Source organism: Artibeus jamaicensis, unplaced genomic scaffold (genome assembly GCF_021234435.1).
Source record: "Artibeus jamaicensis isolate MK-2021 breed Jamaican fruit bat unplaced genomic scaffold, CSHL_Jam_final contig_410, whole genome shotgun sequence".
NCBI lineage: Eukaryota > Metazoa > Chordata > Mammalia > Chiroptera > Phyllostomidae > Artibeus > Artibeus jamaicensis.
In genome coordinates this window covers 472,053-492,500 of record NW_026521820.1, presented here as the reverse complement: position 1 = coordinate 492,500, position 20,448 = coordinate 472,053, and the positions used below count along the sequence as shown (strand labels likewise).

General features: G+C 39.3%; 1 protein-coding gene and 1 non-coding gene across 6 annotated transcripts in view; one reads left to right on the top strand and one right to left on the bottom strand.

Moving 5' to 3' along the window:
- DOCK9 (dedicator of cytokinesis 9) overlaps positions 1–20,448 on the bottom strand; it is a 377,316-nt gene that overhangs the window by 314,362 nt on the left and 42,506 nt on the right. The window lies entirely within an intron of this gene.
- LOC119053906 (small nucleolar RNA SNORD22) lies at positions 16,761–16,886 on the top strand. Its single transcript, XR_005083396.2, has one exon. It is a non-coding gene; the product is annotated as a small nucleolar RNA SNORD22 (small nucleolar RNA).

Sequence of the window (20,448 nt, the reverse complement as noted above, 5' to 3'; positions counted from 1 at the left end):
GAAGGTGGGTCCTTGTTGACCATATTAATGTGTTTGGATTTCATCCAACAATCAGTGGGGAGCCCCGATATTAACTGTCCATGCCCCCAATCTGTCACTGTCCCACACTGCTCCAAAACTTTATCGACCCATTTCCTAAAGAATGAGGTAGAATACTCTTAACGAATGGGTTCCTGTCTTCTGCCTCAGCTTCAAAAGTTGTATGTCAACTTTCACATACCTGTTCACCAAGACTTATATTTTAAGTGCTAAAAAAAAAGATCAAATTCAGAGGACTTCCACCAAGATGGAGGCATAGGTGGAAACACTTTGCCTTCTTGCACAACCAAATCTAAAATCCACGAAGTTTTAGCAACAATAAACGCAGCCAAACCACAGAAAATTGAACAATACAGGAGTCCGACAACAACGAACCGCTCAGCTAGACCAGTAAGAGGGGTAGAGCCGGCAGTGGAGCGGGTCAGGCAAAAAAGATCACCCGACCCAGGCAGCCACCGGCTACTCCCAGGTGTGGGGGTACGACAGGCTAACCCAGTGAAGGCGCAAGGTAGCAGGCTGACCACAGTCACACATTTCTGTACAGATAAACCAGCGAAGGAGCGAGCAGTGAGACAGACCATGCAGGCCCCAGCAGTGGGAAGGAACAGAGGGGACCGCCATTGCTCCCTCTCTGACCCCTGCCCCCACACACAGCGTCACACACCAGCGACCTGCATAGCCCCGCCCTGGTGAACATCTAAGGCTCCTCCCCTCATACATAACCAGCACGAACAGATCAAAACTGGCTCAAGAAGAACTCAGAGCCCCAGAGCCAATAAATCTAAGCGATTAAGAAATTGCCACCCTATCAGAGGCACAGTTCAAAACATTGGTGATCAGGATGCTCACAGAACTGGTTGATTTTAACCACAAATTAGAGGAACAAATGAAGGCTAAACTAATTGAAATGAATGGTAATGCACAGGAAGCCAATAGTGATGGAGAGGAAACTGGGACTCAGATCAAAGGAGTGAACCAGAAGAAGGGAAAAAAATGAACAAACAGAAAAGGATGAAGAAACAAGAATTCAAAAAATTGAGGAGAGGCTCAGAAACCTCCAGGACATCTTTAAACGCTCCAACATCCGAATTATAGGGGTACCAGAAGGGGAAGAGGAACAGTCACAAGTGGAAAACTTACTTGAACAAATAATAAAGGAGAACTTCCCCAATCTGGCAAAGGAAATAGACTTCCAGGAAATCCAGGAAGCTCAGAGAGTCCCAAAGAAGTTGGACCCAAGAAGGAACACACCAAGGCACATCATCATTACATTAGCCAAGATTAAAATGAAGGAGAGAATCCTAGAAGCAGCAAGAGATAAGGGGACTGTCACCTACAAAGGAGTCCCCATCAGACCGTCAGATTTCTCAAAAGAGACCTTCCAGGCAAGAAGGGGATGGAAAGAGGTATTCCAAGTCATGAAATCTGAAGACCTACAACCAAGATTGCTCTATCCAGCAAAACTTTCATTTAGAATGGAAGGACAGATAAGGTGCTTCTCAGATAAGATCAAATTCAAGGGGTTCATCATCACCAAGCCCTTATTATATGAAATGTTAAAGGGACTTATCTAAGAAAAAGAAGTTAAAAAAAACATGAACAGTGAAAGGACAGCAAACTCACAGTTATTAACAACCACACCTAAAACAAAAGCAAACTAAGAGGACAGCTAGATCAGGAGTGGAAACATAGAAATGAAGATCTCATGGAGGGTTAGCAACAGGGGAGTGGGAGGAGGAGAAGCGGGGAGAAGGTACAGAAAATAAGTAGCATAGACAGTAGATACAAAATAAATGGGGGTGCAAGAATAGTATGGGAAATATAGAATCTAAAGAACTTGAGACACATGGTCATAAACTAAAGGGGGGACGGTGGGGGAGGGGGTGTGTAGGGTGGAGGGGAATGAAGGGGGGGAATAGAACAACTGTAACAGCATAATCAATAAAAAAATAAATTAAAAAAAGGTTCAAAAAAAAGAAAATAGATAGGGGGGAGGGTAAGAATAGTAAGGAAAATATACAATCTAAAGAACTTGAGACACCTGGTCATAAACTAAAGGGGGGGAATGGGGGGAGGGGTGTGCAGGGTGGAGGGGAATGAAGGGGGGAAATAGAACAACTGTAATGGCATAATCAATAAAATTAAAAAAGGAAAAAAATTAATAAAATAAAATAAATTTCTTTTAAAAAGATCAAATTCAGTAATACCAATTATGAACCATTTGTTGGGTCATAACTCTAAACTTTTCAGTTTTCAATGAGCATGTTTAATATTATCAGTAAACACCCTCAACCACAATTAAACTGTTAACTGTAATGTAACACAAAATATGAATGAACACTGTCAGAAATTATTTTGCCTCCAAAATCTATCCTCCCCTTTTAATACAAGAGAAGTATTCATGAGCTTATGATTACCCAGACAAAGATTATGTTTCAAAGCCTCTCCTACTATAAGGTTTGGCCACACAACTGGGTTCTGGCTAATGGGAGGTAGGCAGAAGTGATATGTTCAACTTTAAAGTCATGCACTTAATGAGAAAGAGAATACCATCCTCTTATCATCTCCTCTTCCTGCTAACCAGAATACAGACAAGTCAGCAGAAGCTAGAGTACCAATTACCCAAAACTAGAAAGAAGAAAGATATTGTGGAAGATGAAAGAACAACAAGATAGAAGGAACCTGGGCTCCAAAATGGTGGAGTCATTAATTAAGCCCAGGTTGTATAGATTTGGATTATTATGTAAGAGAGAACTTAACTTCCATCCTCTATAAGCCACTGATTTTTGGTCTTTGTAAAAGTTAAATCCTAACTAATAATGAAACAGCTACAAACCCGAAAACAAACATTTTGCCCACTTAACAAATATTTATTAGGAACCTATTATGTGCCAAGCATAGTACAAACTCTAGAAATACAATTGAGAATAAGATTCAGTTCCTGCACTCTAAGAGCTCACACTCTGATTGACTTTTTAAAACTCTGGACTACAGTATTAAAAAGAGAGGATAATGTGAATGTACCCGATGCCACCGAACTACACACTGAAACAGTGTTTAAAAAGTTAACTTTATGTTGTGTATAGTTTATAAAAATAAAAAATGCAAAAGGAAAAATTCAGAAAAAAACATTTTAACTGAGTGATTTAAGGTTTTTAAATCATATGCCTAATAAAGGTTTGTGTCTAGTAAAGAACTTCTGAAACTCAATGATAATAAAAGACAATAAACAATAGATAAACAATTTAAATACACACTTCACAAAAAAAGATACACAGAAGGTAGTACATAAAAAGCTGTTCAGCCCTGACTGGTGTGGCTCAGTTAGCTGGCCCTGTCCCTCAAAGTAACAGGCTGTCAACTCAATTCCCAGTCAGGGCACATGCCAGACAGTCCCCAGTCAGGGCCAGGGTGTATGCAAAAGACAACCAATTGATGTTTCTCTCATATCAGTGCTTCTCTAATCCTCTCTCCCTCCCTCTCTTCCCCTCTAAGAATAAAAAATAAAACCTTAAAAAAATATATGTTCAATGTCACTAGTAATCAGCAAATTTTATTTTAAAATTCAACGAGCTACCACTACATACTTACTAAAGTGCTGACAGGGACGTGGAGCAAAAGAACTATAATATCCTCTGATATGCTGTTGGTGAAAATATAAAATGGTACAACTACCTTGGAAAATAATCTGAAAGTTTCTTAAAAAGCAAAACTTTCACCAGCCATATGACCCAACCATTCTACTGTTAGATATTTACCCCCCCAAAATTAAAATATGTACCCAAACAAAAATTTACACACAGATATCCATGCCAAATTTATCTATAATAACCAAAAGCTGTAAACAACCCAAATATCCAAGTAAACTGACTGACTGACAGATAAATTATAGTATATCTTTCTAAGCAAATGTTACTCATCAATAAAAAGGAATATTGAAATATGAAACAACATAGATCTCAAAATAATTATGCCACATGAAGCAACTGACATCAAAAAAAGCATATAACTGTAGGGGGTTTTATGATAATCTATAGAAAGAGAAAGTAGAACTGTGACTATCTAGGAATGAGGAAGGAACAAAAAGAACGGATTACAGGGCCCTGGCTGGTGTAGCTCAGTAGATTGAGCACGGGCCTGTGAACCAGACAATCGCGGTTCGATTCCCAGTCAGGTCACATGCCGGGGTTGCAGGCCGGTTCCCTGCAGGCCACTTCCCAGCAGGGGATGCACGAAAGGCAACCATACATTGATGTTTCTCTCCCTCTCTCCTCCCCTTCCCCTCTAAAGATAAATAAATAAAATCTTAAAATTATTTTAAAAAAAAAGAATGGATTACAAAAGGGTATGAGGAGATTTGGGAGATGATGGGTATGTTTACCATCTTGAATGTGGTGATGGTTTTACAGATATCAAAACTTACCATATTTGCTCTGGCTGATGTGGCTCAGTGAACTGAGTGTCAGGCTGCATACCAAAAGGATGCCAGATTGATTCCCAGTTAGGGCACATGCCTGGGTTGTAGGCCAGGTCCTCAGTTGTGAGTGCACAAGAGGCTACCACACATTGATGTTTTTCTCTCCCTTTCTTTCTCCCTCCCTTCCCCTCTCTCTAAAGATAAATGAATAAAATCTTATAAAATAAATAAATAAATAAAGTAGTCCATTATGTAATATAAATAACTTAAAATTTTAATATTTTAACTTTACACATATGTTTTCTAATGTATGTCAGTTATCCTCAATAAAGTTATTTAAGGAAAAGGTCTTTATGATAGCACTTTCACACAAAGACTCAAAAATACATTCATCTGTCTTAGTTTGAACCAATCTAATTCAGATTATATTCTAAAGTTACCAAAATACCCTAATTAGTAAGCTGAAAAACTGACATTGTGTCATTTTTAACTCAAAACAAAACTGACTTCAAAAAGAGGGAAGAAGAACATGCATTTCACACTGTCCTTTGAATAAAAAAAAATTTCAGTTGTCTCCCATGCCATTTTTGGCCTCTCCCATGGGAAAGTACATTTACACTCAGTGTGTGCACACATGTATACTTCAAAGGGGGTTAAGAAAGAAAAAAATAAGTGGTACCTAGAAGTTATCAAGCATTAGTGGATGAACCAAAGTTCTAACTGTACTATGAGAATTTCTCAAAATCCTAAATATAAAATACCTGTTGGATATCTTGGAAGCCACACACACATTTGGTGCTTGACAATTATTGTTCCACATCATCCTTTGAATAATTGTAAAACATAAAAACAGCAATTTAACTTTATAACCTACTTGATTTATATTTACTTACTTCATTACAAAACATCTAAATAAAAATCTGTACTATTGCATTTGCTATGCTATACCCAGCATGAAGTATCAAAACCTTTTAGAAAACAACTTCTATAGGTTAATTTTTTTTAATTTTTATTTTACTGATTATGCCATTACAGTTGTTCTATTCCCCCCTTCATTCCCCTCCACCCTGCACTCCCCTCCCCCACCATTCCCCCCTTTAGTTTATGACCATGTGTCTTTAAGTTCTTTAGATTCTGTATTTCCCCTACTATTCTTGCCCTCCCCCTATCTATTATCTACCTACCGTCTACGCTACTTATTTTCTGTACCTTCTCCCCCCTTCACCTCCTCCCACTCCCCTGTTGCTAACCCTCCATGAGATCTTCATTTCTATGTTTCCACTCCTGATCTAGCTGTCCTCTTAATTTGCTTTTGTTTTAGGTGTGGTTGTTAATAACTGTGAGTTTGTTGTCCTTTCACTGTTCATCTTTTTTATCTTCTTTTTCTTCGGTAAGTCCCTTTAACATTTCATATAATAAGGGCTTGGTGATGATGAACTCCTTGAATTTGATCTTATCTGAGAAGCACTTTATCTGTCCTTCCATTCTAAGTGAAAGCTTTGCTGGATAGAGCAATCTTGGATGTAGGTCTTTGGATTTCATGACTTGGAATACTTCTTTCCAGCCCCTTCTTGCCTGGAAGGTCTCTTTTGAGAAATCTGCTGACAGTCTGATGGGAACTCCTTTGTAGGTGACAGTCCCCTTATCTCTTACTGCTTCTAGAATTCTCTCCTTCATTTTAATCTTGGCTAATGTAATGATGATGTGCTTTGGTGTGTTCCTTTTTGGGTCCAACTTCTTTGGGACTCTCTGAGCTTCCTGGATTTCCTGGAAGTCTATTTTCTTTGCCAGATTGGGGAAATTCTCCTTTATTATTTGTTCAAATAAGTTTTCCACTGGTGGCTGTTCCTTTCCCCCTTCTGGTACCCCTATAATTCGGATGTTGGAGCGTTTAAAGATGTCCTGGAGGTTCCTGAGCCTCTCCTCATTTTTTTGAATTCTTGTTTCTTCATATTTTCCTGTTTGGTCATTTTTTTCTTCCTTCTGGTCTGCTCCCTTGATTTGAGTCCCAGCTTCCTTTTCATCACTATTGGTTTCCTGTGCATTTCCATTCATTTCAATTAGTTTAGCCTTCATATGTTCCTCTAATTTGTGACTAAAATCACCCAGTTCTGTGAGCATCCTGATCACCAGTGTTTTGAACTGTGCATCTGAAAGTTTTGCTATTTCTTCATTGCTTAGAGTTATGGGCTCTGGAGCTTTGAGATCTTCTTGAGCCACTTTTGGTCTGTTCACGCTGGTCCGGCTGAAGCATTCGTTGTTATCAGACTTCCGAAAAGTTCAATTTTCTGTGTTCTGGCTGTGTTTTCTGTTGCTAACATTTTGTTGTCTCTAAACTTGGTTGTGTGAGAAAGCACGGCGTCTCCACCTATGCCTCCATCCTGGCGGAATATAGGTTAATTTTTAATGCATTATTTAAAAAACAACATCTGTCTGGACAATAGATTCACTAACTAAAATATTTCTTTCTCGAAGTCAGAAAAAATATTGTTGCACACGTAATTATGTTAATAAGTGCCCATAAATAAGACAGGATCTTAAAAGTCTTAACATTCCGCCTCACAAAATAAACCCTATAATTTGTGGGTGTTAAAATGGCTCTACAATCCAACTTTTAAATGACATTATTGTCAACCATGACTCATGGGAAGAAAAAATGCTTTTTATTTCTTAACACTGGGGAATTGTTTTATTTTTAACTACCAAATAGAATAAAACCCCATTCTCAAATGAAACTGTGGGAAAGTGTTACAAAGAAGAAAATTTGGTAGAAAGACATACATGTAATACTTTAATTGAATATTATTAATAATAAAGCCTAATGGCTATTGTCTACGAAATGATGCAACTTTTTCAACAAGCATTATACTTGGTAGAGGAATATAGCAAAAAAGTAATTCAATCCCATAAAGGTCTCTGTCTAGCAGAGAAGTTTTCTACACAAGAGGGTAAGACCAGCCCATTCTTGGTAACAGACTCTTGCTCCTTTTCCATATTTGCTCAGTTATCAGTACAGCAACACCATCAAGGAGACCAAGTACCATTCTATTACTTTAATTATACATATCTGTATGGACTGCCTTATGGGAGTTTTATTTTTGAGGAAGAATAATATTGAGCGGGTGCTCAAAATCCAAAGGGGACCTGGAGTCAGGCAGTCCTGGTTTGAGGAATTCTAGCTCCACTGCTTACTGAAAAAGTTACTTAACCTCTATAAGGCTCAGTTTTCCCATCTGTTAAAGGGGGACAGTAATAGTACCCACCCCTAAATGCCAACTATCACTACGCCGTTCTTTTTATCACACTTCACAGGATGGACATCTACAAGTATTGCTGAGACCTGAGTGGAAATAGAAAAAAACTGACTCCAACTCTCTGAGAAGACAAAGATATCATCATCAGAAATACATACATAGGCCCTGGCTGGTGTAGCTCAGTGGATTGAGCATGGGCCTGTGAACCAAAAGATCGCAGTTCAGTTCCCAGTCAGGGTACATGCCTAGGTTGCAGGCCAGTTCCCAGCAGGGGATGCACGAGAAGCAACCATACATTGATATTTCTCTCCCTCTCCTTCCCTTCCCCTCTAAAGATAAATAAATAAAATTTAAAAAAAAAGAAATACATACATAAAGGGACTTATCAAGAAAAAGATAAAAAATATGAACAGTGAAAGGACAGCAAACTCACAGTTATTAACAACCACACCTAAAACAAAAGCAAACTAAGAGGACAGCTAGATCAGAAGCAGAACCATAGAAATGGAGATCACATGTAGAGTTACCAACAGGGGAGTGGGAGGAGGAGAAGGTACAAAGAATAAGTAGCACGGACGGTAGGTAGAAAATAGGGGGGAGGGCAAGAATAGTATGAGAAATATAGAATCTAAAGAACTTGAGACACGTGGACATAAACTATAGGGGGGGGGAATGGTGGGGGAGGGGTGTGCAGGGTGGAGGGGAATCAAGGGGGGGAAATACGACAACTGTAATGGCATAATCAATAAAATATATTAAAAAAAGAAATATATACATTTAAGACAAATATGTACAGTGACTGTGTAAACAGAGCATTCTGTTTCAAAATTCAATCTAAATATTGGACCAGAGAGTTGGTGGCAGCATAAATCATTCATGTATCCCCAGAATTCAAGTACCCATTCACCAAATATTTATGGATAGTTCTTATTCTGTTCAGACTGGAGACACAGGGAGAAGATCTGCATCACTGTTAAAGAAGCCCATGAAAACAGGAGGTGAGGAGATTAGGGGTAGGGAGGGAAGGAGGAAGGACACAACTTGTAATATTTAGAATGTACTGACCAACCCTTTCTTGCCTCGCTACTCCAAATCATCCCTGCATGAGATGATCTTCCCTAAGTCAGTGATGTAATAAAAGATGGTTTTATTACTTTAAAGCAAACTAGAATGAAAACAAGCAAACAAAATACAACCAGAGACAAATAAAGAACAATCTGACAGTAACCACAGAGGAGGGGTGAAGAGAGATAATAGTGGGTAATGGGGAGGCCATCAAGTAACATGTATGAAGGACACATGGACAAAGCCAAAGGGGATGGGCTCAAGGGTGGGAGACAGGGATCGGTGGGGTGGGGGCGTGTTGTGGGATGAAAATGGAGACAACTGTACTTAATGACAATTAAAAATCTCATTTGGCAGCCCACACAAAAGTCTGAAAAGTTGCTTTTCCTGTTCCTAGGCATGCTACTCACAACCAAGGTGGGCCCCGCAGAACCCTTTGTCCCAAGGCATCTAAGAGCTATCAAGTAACTCTGGGGTTACTGGGTGTGGGGCATACATTAGTCTGTGCAGGCTGCCATAACAAAGTACCACAGACTGACTGGCTTACGTGGCAGAAATGTATCGTCTCACAATTCTAGAGATCAAGGTGTTGGCAGGGTTGGTTTCTTCTGAGGCCTCTCTCCTCAGTATACAGATGGCCATCTTCTCCTTGTATTTCCCCACGGTCTTTCCTCTGTGTATGTCTGTGATCTGATCTCTTCTTATAAAGATATCAGTCATATTAGATTAGGGCCACTCCAATGATCTCATTTTAACTTAGTTACTTTTTTTAAGACCCAGTCTCCAACTACCATCACAACCTGAGGTACTGGTTAAGGCTTCAAAATGTGAATGGAGGGGACACAGCTCAGCCTATAACAGGAACAAGTGAGCATCTATGGCTAGCAGGTGTCCAACCTGAAGACCAATACAAAATCGTAAATTTACGTAAAACATTATGTGATTTTTGTGTGTGTGATTACGTGTTGCAATGTATTTAATGTTTGGCCCAGGACAACTCTTCTCCCAGTGTGGGCCAGAGATGCCAAAAGGTTGGACACCCCTGACTAGACCATCTTTGAAAGGAATACAAGGAGGAATGAAGATGTTTAAGCAGGATAGAAGGAGAAAATAAACTACTCTCTCTTACTCTGCTACAGAGATATGTACAGGTAGGCAGATACATTTTTTTCCTTGTTTCTTGATACACTTCTCAACATTTTAAATGCTGTACAATTAAAAGCATCATTTGAGTTGGACACCTAATGCACACCATGGGGTAACTCTGCTATACTTTCTTGTCATCAGGATACAGAGGGAATATAGTGAGTTGAATGGTATCCCCTCAAATGATACTGAGTATGTTCATGTCCCAACCTCCAAAACCTGTGAAAAAGGGTCTCTGAAATATGTAATGAGTATCTTGCAATCAAATCATCCTGGATTACGGAGGTGGATCCTAAGTCCAGTGACAAGTGATCTTAGAAGAAACAGAAGAAGAGGTGGCACAGACCGAGAGGAGAAAATCATGTGAAGACAGAGGCAGAGACTGGAGGGTCCCAAGGACACCTAGAGCCACTAGAAGTTGGAGGTGCCTCCAGAAGTAGTACTACATTTCAGACTCTGACTTCCATAACTGTAAAAGAACAAGGTGTTTTAAGCCACTAAGTTTGCAATAATTTGTTATGGCGGCCCTAGGAAACATACAGAGAACAATATTATTAAGCCAAGAGAGTTTATATGATTTTTCTGGTGGCCTTTTATTGGCAGCCTACAGTCGGGCACATTTATTTCAGTCGTAATCAATAATCCTAACAAACTACAAGGTAGGTATTAGCTCTGTTCTACAAACAGGCCCTGATGCACCAAAAGTTAACTTGCTCGAGATCATGAAGCAAGATATGGTAGAGCAGCATGTCACACCCCTGGGTCCACTAAATGAGGTCTTTTTCCTAGTCCTCCATGCCTTCCATCCAAAAATGTGTTTAAGTTTACTGGGCTGTGCAGCCTCTTCCTTCTGTCCAATAGCCACCTCTCTTCCCCACCCAGCCCTGTCCTACTAGGCAGAGTGATGCTTGCCAGACTTCTAAATTCCCTGTCAAACGAGAAAGCAACCTGGAAATATGTTTAAATTTGGATTGAAATATGTTAACACCAATGACTTATTACTCCCCAAGTGTTTACATTGTTAGACATTTCCTTTCCTGTGGAATTAAAAGATTTGTCATTGTTATATAAAGATGGCCTCTGTGCACTGGCCCCTAGATAGTTTATCTCTTCACTGCAGGCTGAGTCTGGTTAGCTCAAAAGTTCACCAGCACCAAACACACATTTTTACACATCCAATTATTTTAAAAATAGCACAAGCAAGCAGATTTTTAGCCATTAAGCCTGCTCTTCATACCCCATGATCCTCACCTTACATTAATAAGATAAGGTGTTATAGGGTTAGGAAGGGAAGCTGAGGACAGGGTGTCCCTCTGGGGTAGAGGGAACTGGGGGCTTCAAGTAGGCAATAGTAACAATAGAGAACTGACTTTTTTACAAGAAGCACCTTGTCCACAGCCCCACACTCAGCTCAGCTCTTCTCTTAAGCCCTCCAAGGTCACACACACAGCAAACTCCAGTGTTTGCTCACTTCCTGTCCCCCACCAGCCTCTGTGTATCTGGCTATTATAGTTGGGACAACACTGGTGTGACTACCCCTCCACACTACCTGGCACCAGAGGCCTCTAATAAATGTTTGCTGAATGAACGTGAGCCCTTACAATTTACATGTAATTACTGTACAACCCAAATGTAATTCTTATTTATATGATTAACTTTGCTATGAAGTTATCTGCTAATAATAGCTCAGGGAGGCTCAGTCATGGTTTGTTGGTCATAAAGCATGTTCAACTGCTCCAGCAACATTGCTGAACATTCATTCACAAGTGGAAAATCAGGGCCAACTCCTGACTGTTCACTGTCCTGAGTTTTAGCGATCAAGTTGATCTTAAACACAGACAGTAAGAAAAACAACAGGCCACCCCTCTTACAATTATTTCTGCTGGAAACACTAACTCAACAAACAAGAACCCTGCAGATGACTCAGCCACAGGCAGTGGATAGTACTTATGTTTGTTTCCTTAGCAGTATGCAGGATGCCTAGTATACAGTAGGGCATCAATAAATGCTTATCCTGAGGTTTTCTGCAGCAGCAGATGCTTCCTATAGCTGAGGTGTTTCAACCTCTGGAGACAACAAGTGTCCCCTCACCTGGCTGAGGGCCCCAGCCAAACCCACAGCACTCAGGATGGCAGTGTGGCAATGTGGTGGCAACTGCAAAGAAATGATAGATCATTATTTCTGAAAACCAGAACTGATTCCTACTTCTTTATTTTAAAGTAATACAGAATAATTACTCACTGATGCTTTATAAAAGTGCAAGTTTTGCCACAAAAAGCAAAAAAACAGAATTTGGAATCCAAAAGCTTAGAACAAGAAACAATGGAGTTATCTTAAAAGGCACATATTTTGACTCCCTTAGTAATCATTTCCATACTGGCTGAAGACAAGAGTAATCATTTTCCCCACTACGATACAGTTTTTAAAACCACAGAGTATAAGTAAATAACAGAACTATCACCTGATTATACATGCAGCTACTTGCATCACACAGGTATGTGTTGTTTCATTTCTCTATATGTTTTTCAGGGACAAGATGGGATTTTTATCATACTGAGAATCAAGAGGGGTAAACTTCCACCCTAATTCCAGCACCACCACTCCTGCAAAAAATACCCACCAACCAACCACTTGGCAGCACCCAGGCGGATAGACCTTCTGCAAGAGATGTCTTACTTTACTAATCAGCATTTTTTAAGTGTCTGTCACTAACAAGACAATCAGGAAATATCTAAAGCAAAAACAGAAAAGATCCTACCCCAGACTCAGCAGAACTAAGCTGAATGACTGCTCCCACCTTGTGTTTCTCTATGGCAGATGGGAGGTAGAATACTCACCAACAGGTTTTGCTGGAATGAGGCCCAATGGATCTGAATAGGAGGATTCTGACCTTGGGGCCACATACATTACATAACTAAGGGCTCCACAATGGAGATTAAGAAAGGAAGTAGTTTGTAGGTTTTGAGGTTCTCAAAAGGAGGGAGGATTTCAAAAGGAGGGAGGATTTTACACTCAAAGTGCTAACTCCCTTAGTTCTATTCTGGAAAACAGCAATTAAAGGTTTGTTCAACTTTCAGGACCTGTCTTAGCAGCAAACACCCTAAAGAACTTGCCCAGTTATTGAGAGACACATACCTAATAGGAAAGTCAAAAGCCCAAGAGGGGGGTGGTCCTAAAAAATCACTGTGAATCACTATTGTGTTAAATACATTGAGTGTAGGCCCTGGCTGGTGTGGTTCAGTGGATTTAGTGCCAGCCTGAGAACTAAAGGGTCTTGGGTTGGATTCCTAGTCAGGGCACATGCCTGCGTTGCAGGCCAGGTTCCCAGCTAGGGACACAAGAGAGGTGGGCACACAAGAGGCAACCACACACTGACGTTTCTCTCTCTCTCTCCCCCACCCTGTCTCTAAAATTAAATAAAGCCTCAGATATTCCACACAGCAATATTTCCACCAATATATCCCCTAAAGCAAAGGACATAAAGGAAAGAATAAACAAATGGGATCTTATCAAAATAAAAAAGCTTCTGCACAGCTAAAGAAAATAGCATTAAAATGAAAAGAGAACCCAACTATATGGGAAAACATATTTGCCAATGATATACCTTGGACAAGAGTTTGATCTCCAAAACACATAAAGAACTCATACGAGTCCACTCCAGGAAGACAAACAACTCAATTAAAAAGTGGGCAAAAGACCTGAATAGACAAGTCTCCAAGGAGGACACAGAGATGGCCCAGAGACATATGAAAGGATGCTCAGCATCACTAACCATCAGAAAGATGCAAATTAAAACTGCAATGAGATACCACTTCACACCTGTGAGAATGGCCATCAGAAACAAAGCAACAAACAAGTGTTGGAGAGGATGTGGAGAAAAGGGAACCCTACTGCACTATTGGTGGGAATGCAAACTGATGCAGCCACTGTGGAAAATAGTTTGGAATTTCCTCAAAAAACTAAAAATGGAACTGCCTTTTGACCTGGCTATTTTACTGCTGGGATTACACCCTAAGAAACCTGAAACACCAATCCATTAGAATCTATGCATCCCAATATTCACAGAAGCACAATTTACAATAGCCAATTGCTGGAAGCAACCTAAATGTCCACCAGTAAATGAATGGATCAAGAAATGAAGGTATGGTTACATGATGGAATACTATACAACAGAAAGAAAGGAGCTCTACGCTTTGCAACAGCATCGATAAAAATGGAGAGCATTATGCTAAGTGAAATAAGCCAGTCAATAAAAAACAAATACCATATGATCTCACCTTTAAGTGAAACCTAACAACAAAACAAGCCAGCAAAATATAACCAGAGATATTAAAATCAAGGACAATCTGACAGTAACCAGAGGGAAGGTGGGAGGGGATAATGGGGGGAAGCGTTTTCAGAAACAACTATAAAGGACACATGGACAAAACCAAGGGGGGGCTGGGACCAGGAGAGGGAAGTGATGATGGCTGGGGTAGGGGAGGAATGGTGGGGAGGAAATGCAGACAACTATACTTGAACAATAATAAAAATAAATAAATAAGTGTTGTATCTTAAAAATAAATACATTGATTGTATTTCATAAACACCCTCAAAAAGTTTTATTTAGAGTATAAACTTGGATACCAGTATCTGTCTCTGTCTAAATCCATCATTTACTTCATTTTTATTCTTATATCCAACTGACCTCCCGCTCTCCTAAAGATATGCCCAGAAATATATCACACTTAGCTTCACACCTGTGTTGTACTACAAAATGTAGCTCCGAATGCTTCTTAAAGCCTTCTATTTAGGTTTCACCTCAAGTGAAAATCCATCCGAAATCTTCTCTCCAATAGGCTGAATATGAAGCAAGAGCAAATGTTGGATGAATAAAATTTTACTCTTGTGTCCCTAATAATTAATAGGTGAAATATTTATTTAAAATAATGCCAAAGAGCCACTGAAATCTGTGCAATTTTTGGACTCACATGAACCAAGCTTATCGCTTAACTTTTCTCAATGCTAAAATTTCACAAGATAATAAATAAGTTATAATAAAATATATTCCAGTTGACCCTGAAAGTAAAGTATGGCCTATTTACACACACAAAAAATTATATATTTTTGACTTCCTCAGAAAAGTCTCCCCAGTGGGACCACAGATCCCAGATCTCCCTAGGCAGGGCAGAGAGCTGCCGCACTGAGGAGTGCAGGCTGCACACTGGCCCGGCCATGCAAACACTGAGGTTCCCAATAAGTATTTCCATCACTGTCAAGGCCCTAAAATTAGATAAGAATTAGGGGCTCTTTTTTCAGTTTTTAAACTTATTTGGCATAAGAATGTCTTCTTTTTGCATTATCTTTCACTCCTGGGGTGTTTACAAATAAACAGAAAATTAAACATGATCCACAGGCAAACTTCTCATCCCTTAAGAAGCACCAACCTTAAGCAACAGCCTTTCCTGAAGTGTCCCTGGACACAAATTCAGCATTTTGCTGTCCCATCCCCTTTGCCTTGCCAATTTTGAGCTCATGTCTTGCTTTCCCTGTAATGTTACTAACTCAATAGCAGAGCTAGTACTAGTCAAATAATTGGCTCTGATACAAATATCAGCCTAGCAAAGTCCTATTCAGTGGGAGCACCAGGAATCACAATGGAAGAAAAGCCTCAATCCCACACTGGTGTTCAATGTCTGTGCCCACTGGTAATACATTCCATTGTGCTCCAAGGTTCTAGAAGATGTTCACACAGGATTAAAAATGATTCACCATTGTGCCATTTCTTGGCTTATTGTTTTGTTTCTGTGTTTGTTTGTTTTGTTTCAAAGCTCTGGCAAGATTTTCAGCAAACTGGGTTTAGAGAAAAGCAAACCTGAAGACAGCCTATGGGTAGTGACCAGGACTCTAGGCTTCCCCTAATTCAGTTCTCGCTGCCACTGCTTAAAAGTTCACCACTCTGCTACTATCTGGTACCTACTCTAGAAGAAGAAGAATTTTTAATATTGAGTATTTTGTATTTATCAAAGTAACATATGTACATATCTAAAAATATAAATATAAACAAAGCACTTATAATGAAAAGCAAGTGTAGTCTGGCTTGCTCTACTCCACTTCCTGCCTTGCTCCTCAGAGGCAAATTCTTTCAATGATTTTGGTGTTTCTCTGATAGTTCCCTCCATATCTCTAACATATAGGTTTTCTAAATTTACCTTTTCTAACCATTTCCAATCAACTGTCTAATATGAGAAACAAGGAGAACACACAAACAACACTCCTATCCTCTCACAATGTCACTAGTTTTAGGTCTCTTCAGTCACCTGTGTAACTTTATGTAATATACTTTATTATACTAATCCATCACTGACAGTTTCTGATAATCGCCCACTTTTTAAAGATATCAGTACTAAAAAATGAAATCTGGAATCACTAGAATTTAGTTTGCTACAGATATCAGCTGATAAATTATGTGGCTCAGAATGGTATGAAACGGAATAGTTACTGTTTTGGCATTATATGAACTTCAGTAAAACACTGCTCCCTGGTTTCAAATGGCAATGTAACCAATGGTTATTCTTATTCAATTCACTTAGTACTTAAGAATTTTACAGGTGAACCCAAAGTGTAAAGCAAAACTTCATGAACAGTAACACTGAGTTCATATGAACATGTTTACAATATCTCCAAATTCACACACCATACCTGCCTCATCACCTTCCGACCTCAGCATATCTGGCTAAGGGAAGGTAACAAGTGATGTTAAAGGCTTCATGTCAGAGCAGGGTGGCTTGACCAACTCAGAGCTCCAGAAGCTTGCTGTAACCATGGAGTAAGGACATACTAGAAAAAGAGAGATCTCTTCCCAATGATGAAACATTCACATGTCTTACCTACTGTTCTAGTCCCAGAATCTGTAAAGGTTAACCTACTGGGGCTGGCTGGGGGAGAAGAAGAAAGTTTGTTCCAGAAGGAACTGTCTGAGGGATAAATAAAAAAAGAAAAAAAGAAAAAGAGATCTGATTCAAGGGGGCCAGTTAAAGGCTACTTTAACTGATGTAACAGATAAATGTTTGATGGCATGACACACACTATAGGGCCGGGTAATGATTTCTAACACATAAAACTGCATTTCATTATTGATCTTTCAAGGTCATCAATGCTGTCAGCATTCTCCTAGCCAACAACTTCATCATATCTAAAAATACAAGCAGCAATTATGGTATAGACTAAAAAGAATTTTTTAGTCTAATAGATAAATATATTTAAAATAACTCATGAGGCTTTCAAAGTTTATAGAATGTAAGATGACACCTGATTACATGTTGGATCATGTCTAAAATTTCAAACAGGAGACAGCAAGTAAAAACAAATAAAAAATTGGAACACACATAGAATGGGTAGTTTATGTATATCAAAAAACAGAAGATAAAACTTTAGTAATGCTTTAATTATAATCCAGTACCTACAGCTCATCCTGTATTTCAAGACCACAGGAGAAGAGTAAACAAATCAGTTTCCTTCAGGATAATACACCAGTAGAAACATAAAAGCAGGAAAATGAATCAACAACATATAGTCCAATCTTTAATGACTCACTTATTCTCTTGTCCATTCAATAAACATTTCATAAGCATTCACTATGTTTCAGACACCCTGACAAACAAGTCCCATTAACTGTTCACCTATAACCTGGAGCAGCTACAGCTCACTTAAGGCGCCTTTGCTTCTAAATTAGATTCCACTTCCTAGACATGACCTCCGCTAATGCCAGTTCCCCCTTGATACAAAAGTGTCTGACTCTCAAAAGCAAAGGTCAAAATTTTTCAGAGAGAGTTATCAGGAGGTAAAGCCAAGCACAATAAACTCATTCTCCAAAGTAGATGTAAGAAGAATGGAGTAGCAGGTGGGAGACTTCCTTCTCCACCACCCACCCTCAAAGTAAGCCCCCTTGCCCATGTGTGCCAGGACCCCTCCATCCAGCAACAGTGGGTATGAGGGCTACTGCCCTCTGTGGGACTGACTTTACAGCCTCCTCTGCTGTCACCTGAAGCACCAGGGGAAAGAATGAACTTGAAAGGCTGAAGGGAAACCTGACCCAGATTCTCTTTGCTTATTAGCCAGATCAACACTTCACTAACAGGGAGCTGGCAATTAAAATTGTAGACTCTTCCAGGCTAACCCCTCCCCCTAACTCCTTGAGGTCCAAAGCTCAATTATTGCTTTTTAATTCACTGATTTTCATACAAGCTCACTATTCATGCACACCACATCTGCAACCTTCTCAAAGTCCCTGAAGACAGAGCCTAAAGACATACATCTTACCCAGGGTTTGGGGCCCAGGGCCTACAGACTTGTCATCCTTCCCCTTCACTTCTACCTCCTAACAGGAACCTGAAGCCTGCAGCCTTCATGCCCAGAAAAATATCACCCAAACCAGAAAAATGTGGGGGTTTTTTAATACCCAGGCCTTAGTGTTATCAGAATGATAAACAAGTCTTTTGCTGATAGATATGGAGCAAATCAAAAAAAGCCCAATGTGAATGATAAATACGATCTATAGCGGACTTTAACTACAGAATTGTGTCTTTCGCCATCATCACATTAATCATTTTTATCTGCAATTACCTCAGTCCGCAGACAAAAAAGAGTCCTAGTTGCTAAACATGATCAAAAAAGTACATAAACCCTCTCAAAAATCATCAAATAAAAATTATGTTTCAGTCTAGAGATAAAGAACATGTTTCACCCTCTCGTGGCTAAAAAGAAGTTGTAACTCACAATCTTCTAAACTTCCCTCATAATAAATTTGGCCACAAAAACACAAGAACCACAGGAAATACCTCATAGGAAAAGATATGAGTTGGCTTTCTGAAAATAGAGAAAAAAATCAAGAAGCAACAGAAGCCAAGCTGATATTCAGCCAAGGTATTATTCCTGTTTAAAGATTCAAAACATCCTTAATAATCATAAATCGTAAGTTCTTGGCTTCCCTGCACGATCACTTTCTTCATGGAAATGCTTGGACACCAGCGAAACTAAGGTAACAGGCATAAATCCACTTCACAGCTCATGAGTGAACGCTGAGGGACCTGCCTGGTGTAGCATACCCAACAAAGCAATCCACCAGAATCCTCTCCTCCTCAGTGACCTCCTTCCCTGACCTACCACTCACTACCTGGGCATGAAGTAGGATGGAAAATTCTCATGTTAATCAGGAGCCAGTACACAGCTTACTCTCCATCTCCCCAGATTCCTTGAAAGAGTAATAGTCAACAAAATATTCTACTCTCCTAAAATATTTCCAAATATCAATTTCTCTAGTCACCCTCTTGCCACAATCACCAAGGAAGAAAGACAACAGGTTCTGTTGTAACATTTTTACCCAAGAACTCTGCCTTTCATTCTAAAGCCTTTTAAGAGAGCAAAACTGTATTAGTTATTGATAACCACTAATATTATATTATTATAAAGAGGCTTCATAAATTCATTGCCTACCATGTGCCAAAGCTTAAGCCAGATATATTACACGCATCATCTCTCATCATGCCAGGTTAGAGTACAAAATCAGTGATAAAGAAGAGGTGTTCTGGATCATTGCTGATCTATTCTTGCCAGAAACAGCTGCCCTGTTAGTGAAGTTCCCAATCTTACTACCAACTTGGCCATCAACCAAGGCCAAACTAGAAAGCTTATGGGGTTGCTCTCTAACTTTGTGTTCTTTGTGCCCCTCTATTTTTCATCTTATCTCAGAGGTCAGTTACCTAATAGAAAATTTAATTATAAAATCCCACACAAAAACTAATTTGTACTAAGATATCAGTGAGTTAAGACATTATTGCTCCCAGTAATATATGCTAATAAAAGATCACAGGAAGACAGCTATGATTAATACAAATGAATAATTACTAATGGTAAATTTTTCAGGTCTCACTAAGGATTACATGGTGGGATGAAGTCTTTCCCATTACCCCTTCAATAAGACCACTTCCAGCACCTGTTTCTCAGTTGTCACAAGGAGCCCTGTTGCTAAAAGGCCCTACAAATACCACCTCTGAGCAATGACCTCTCTCTCCCCTCAGTGAATTACTACTGACATCACCACCACTGCCTCTCCCAGCTTCCAATGTGTTCCCTTTCCTACTACCCTTCTCTATTGGAATAAGAAATATGTTGATTATAACTTAAACTACATAGATAAGTAGGACTTTGTTAAATAAGGAAAGTGAAAATTAACCATCTTCTTAAATTTTCAGGAGAACTAAGATAAATTTTGTCACTCATTTGTTCAAAACTGCAGCAATGAGTAGTATAATTCCCTCACGAATCACGTATGTCAAAAGAGGGGGAAAAACCTTAGCAACTCTGATACATGTTTCCAAAATACCACACATGCTTTTAAGAAAAAAACAACAATACAAATGTAATTATTCAAATTTAATGTAATTACATTAAATTAAGTTGTTTTCAAAGATATTCTTCCCATAAGAAACTTGCATCAAGAAGGATACCTGGTTTTATTTAAGGCCAATGGTAAGAATTTACTGAGAC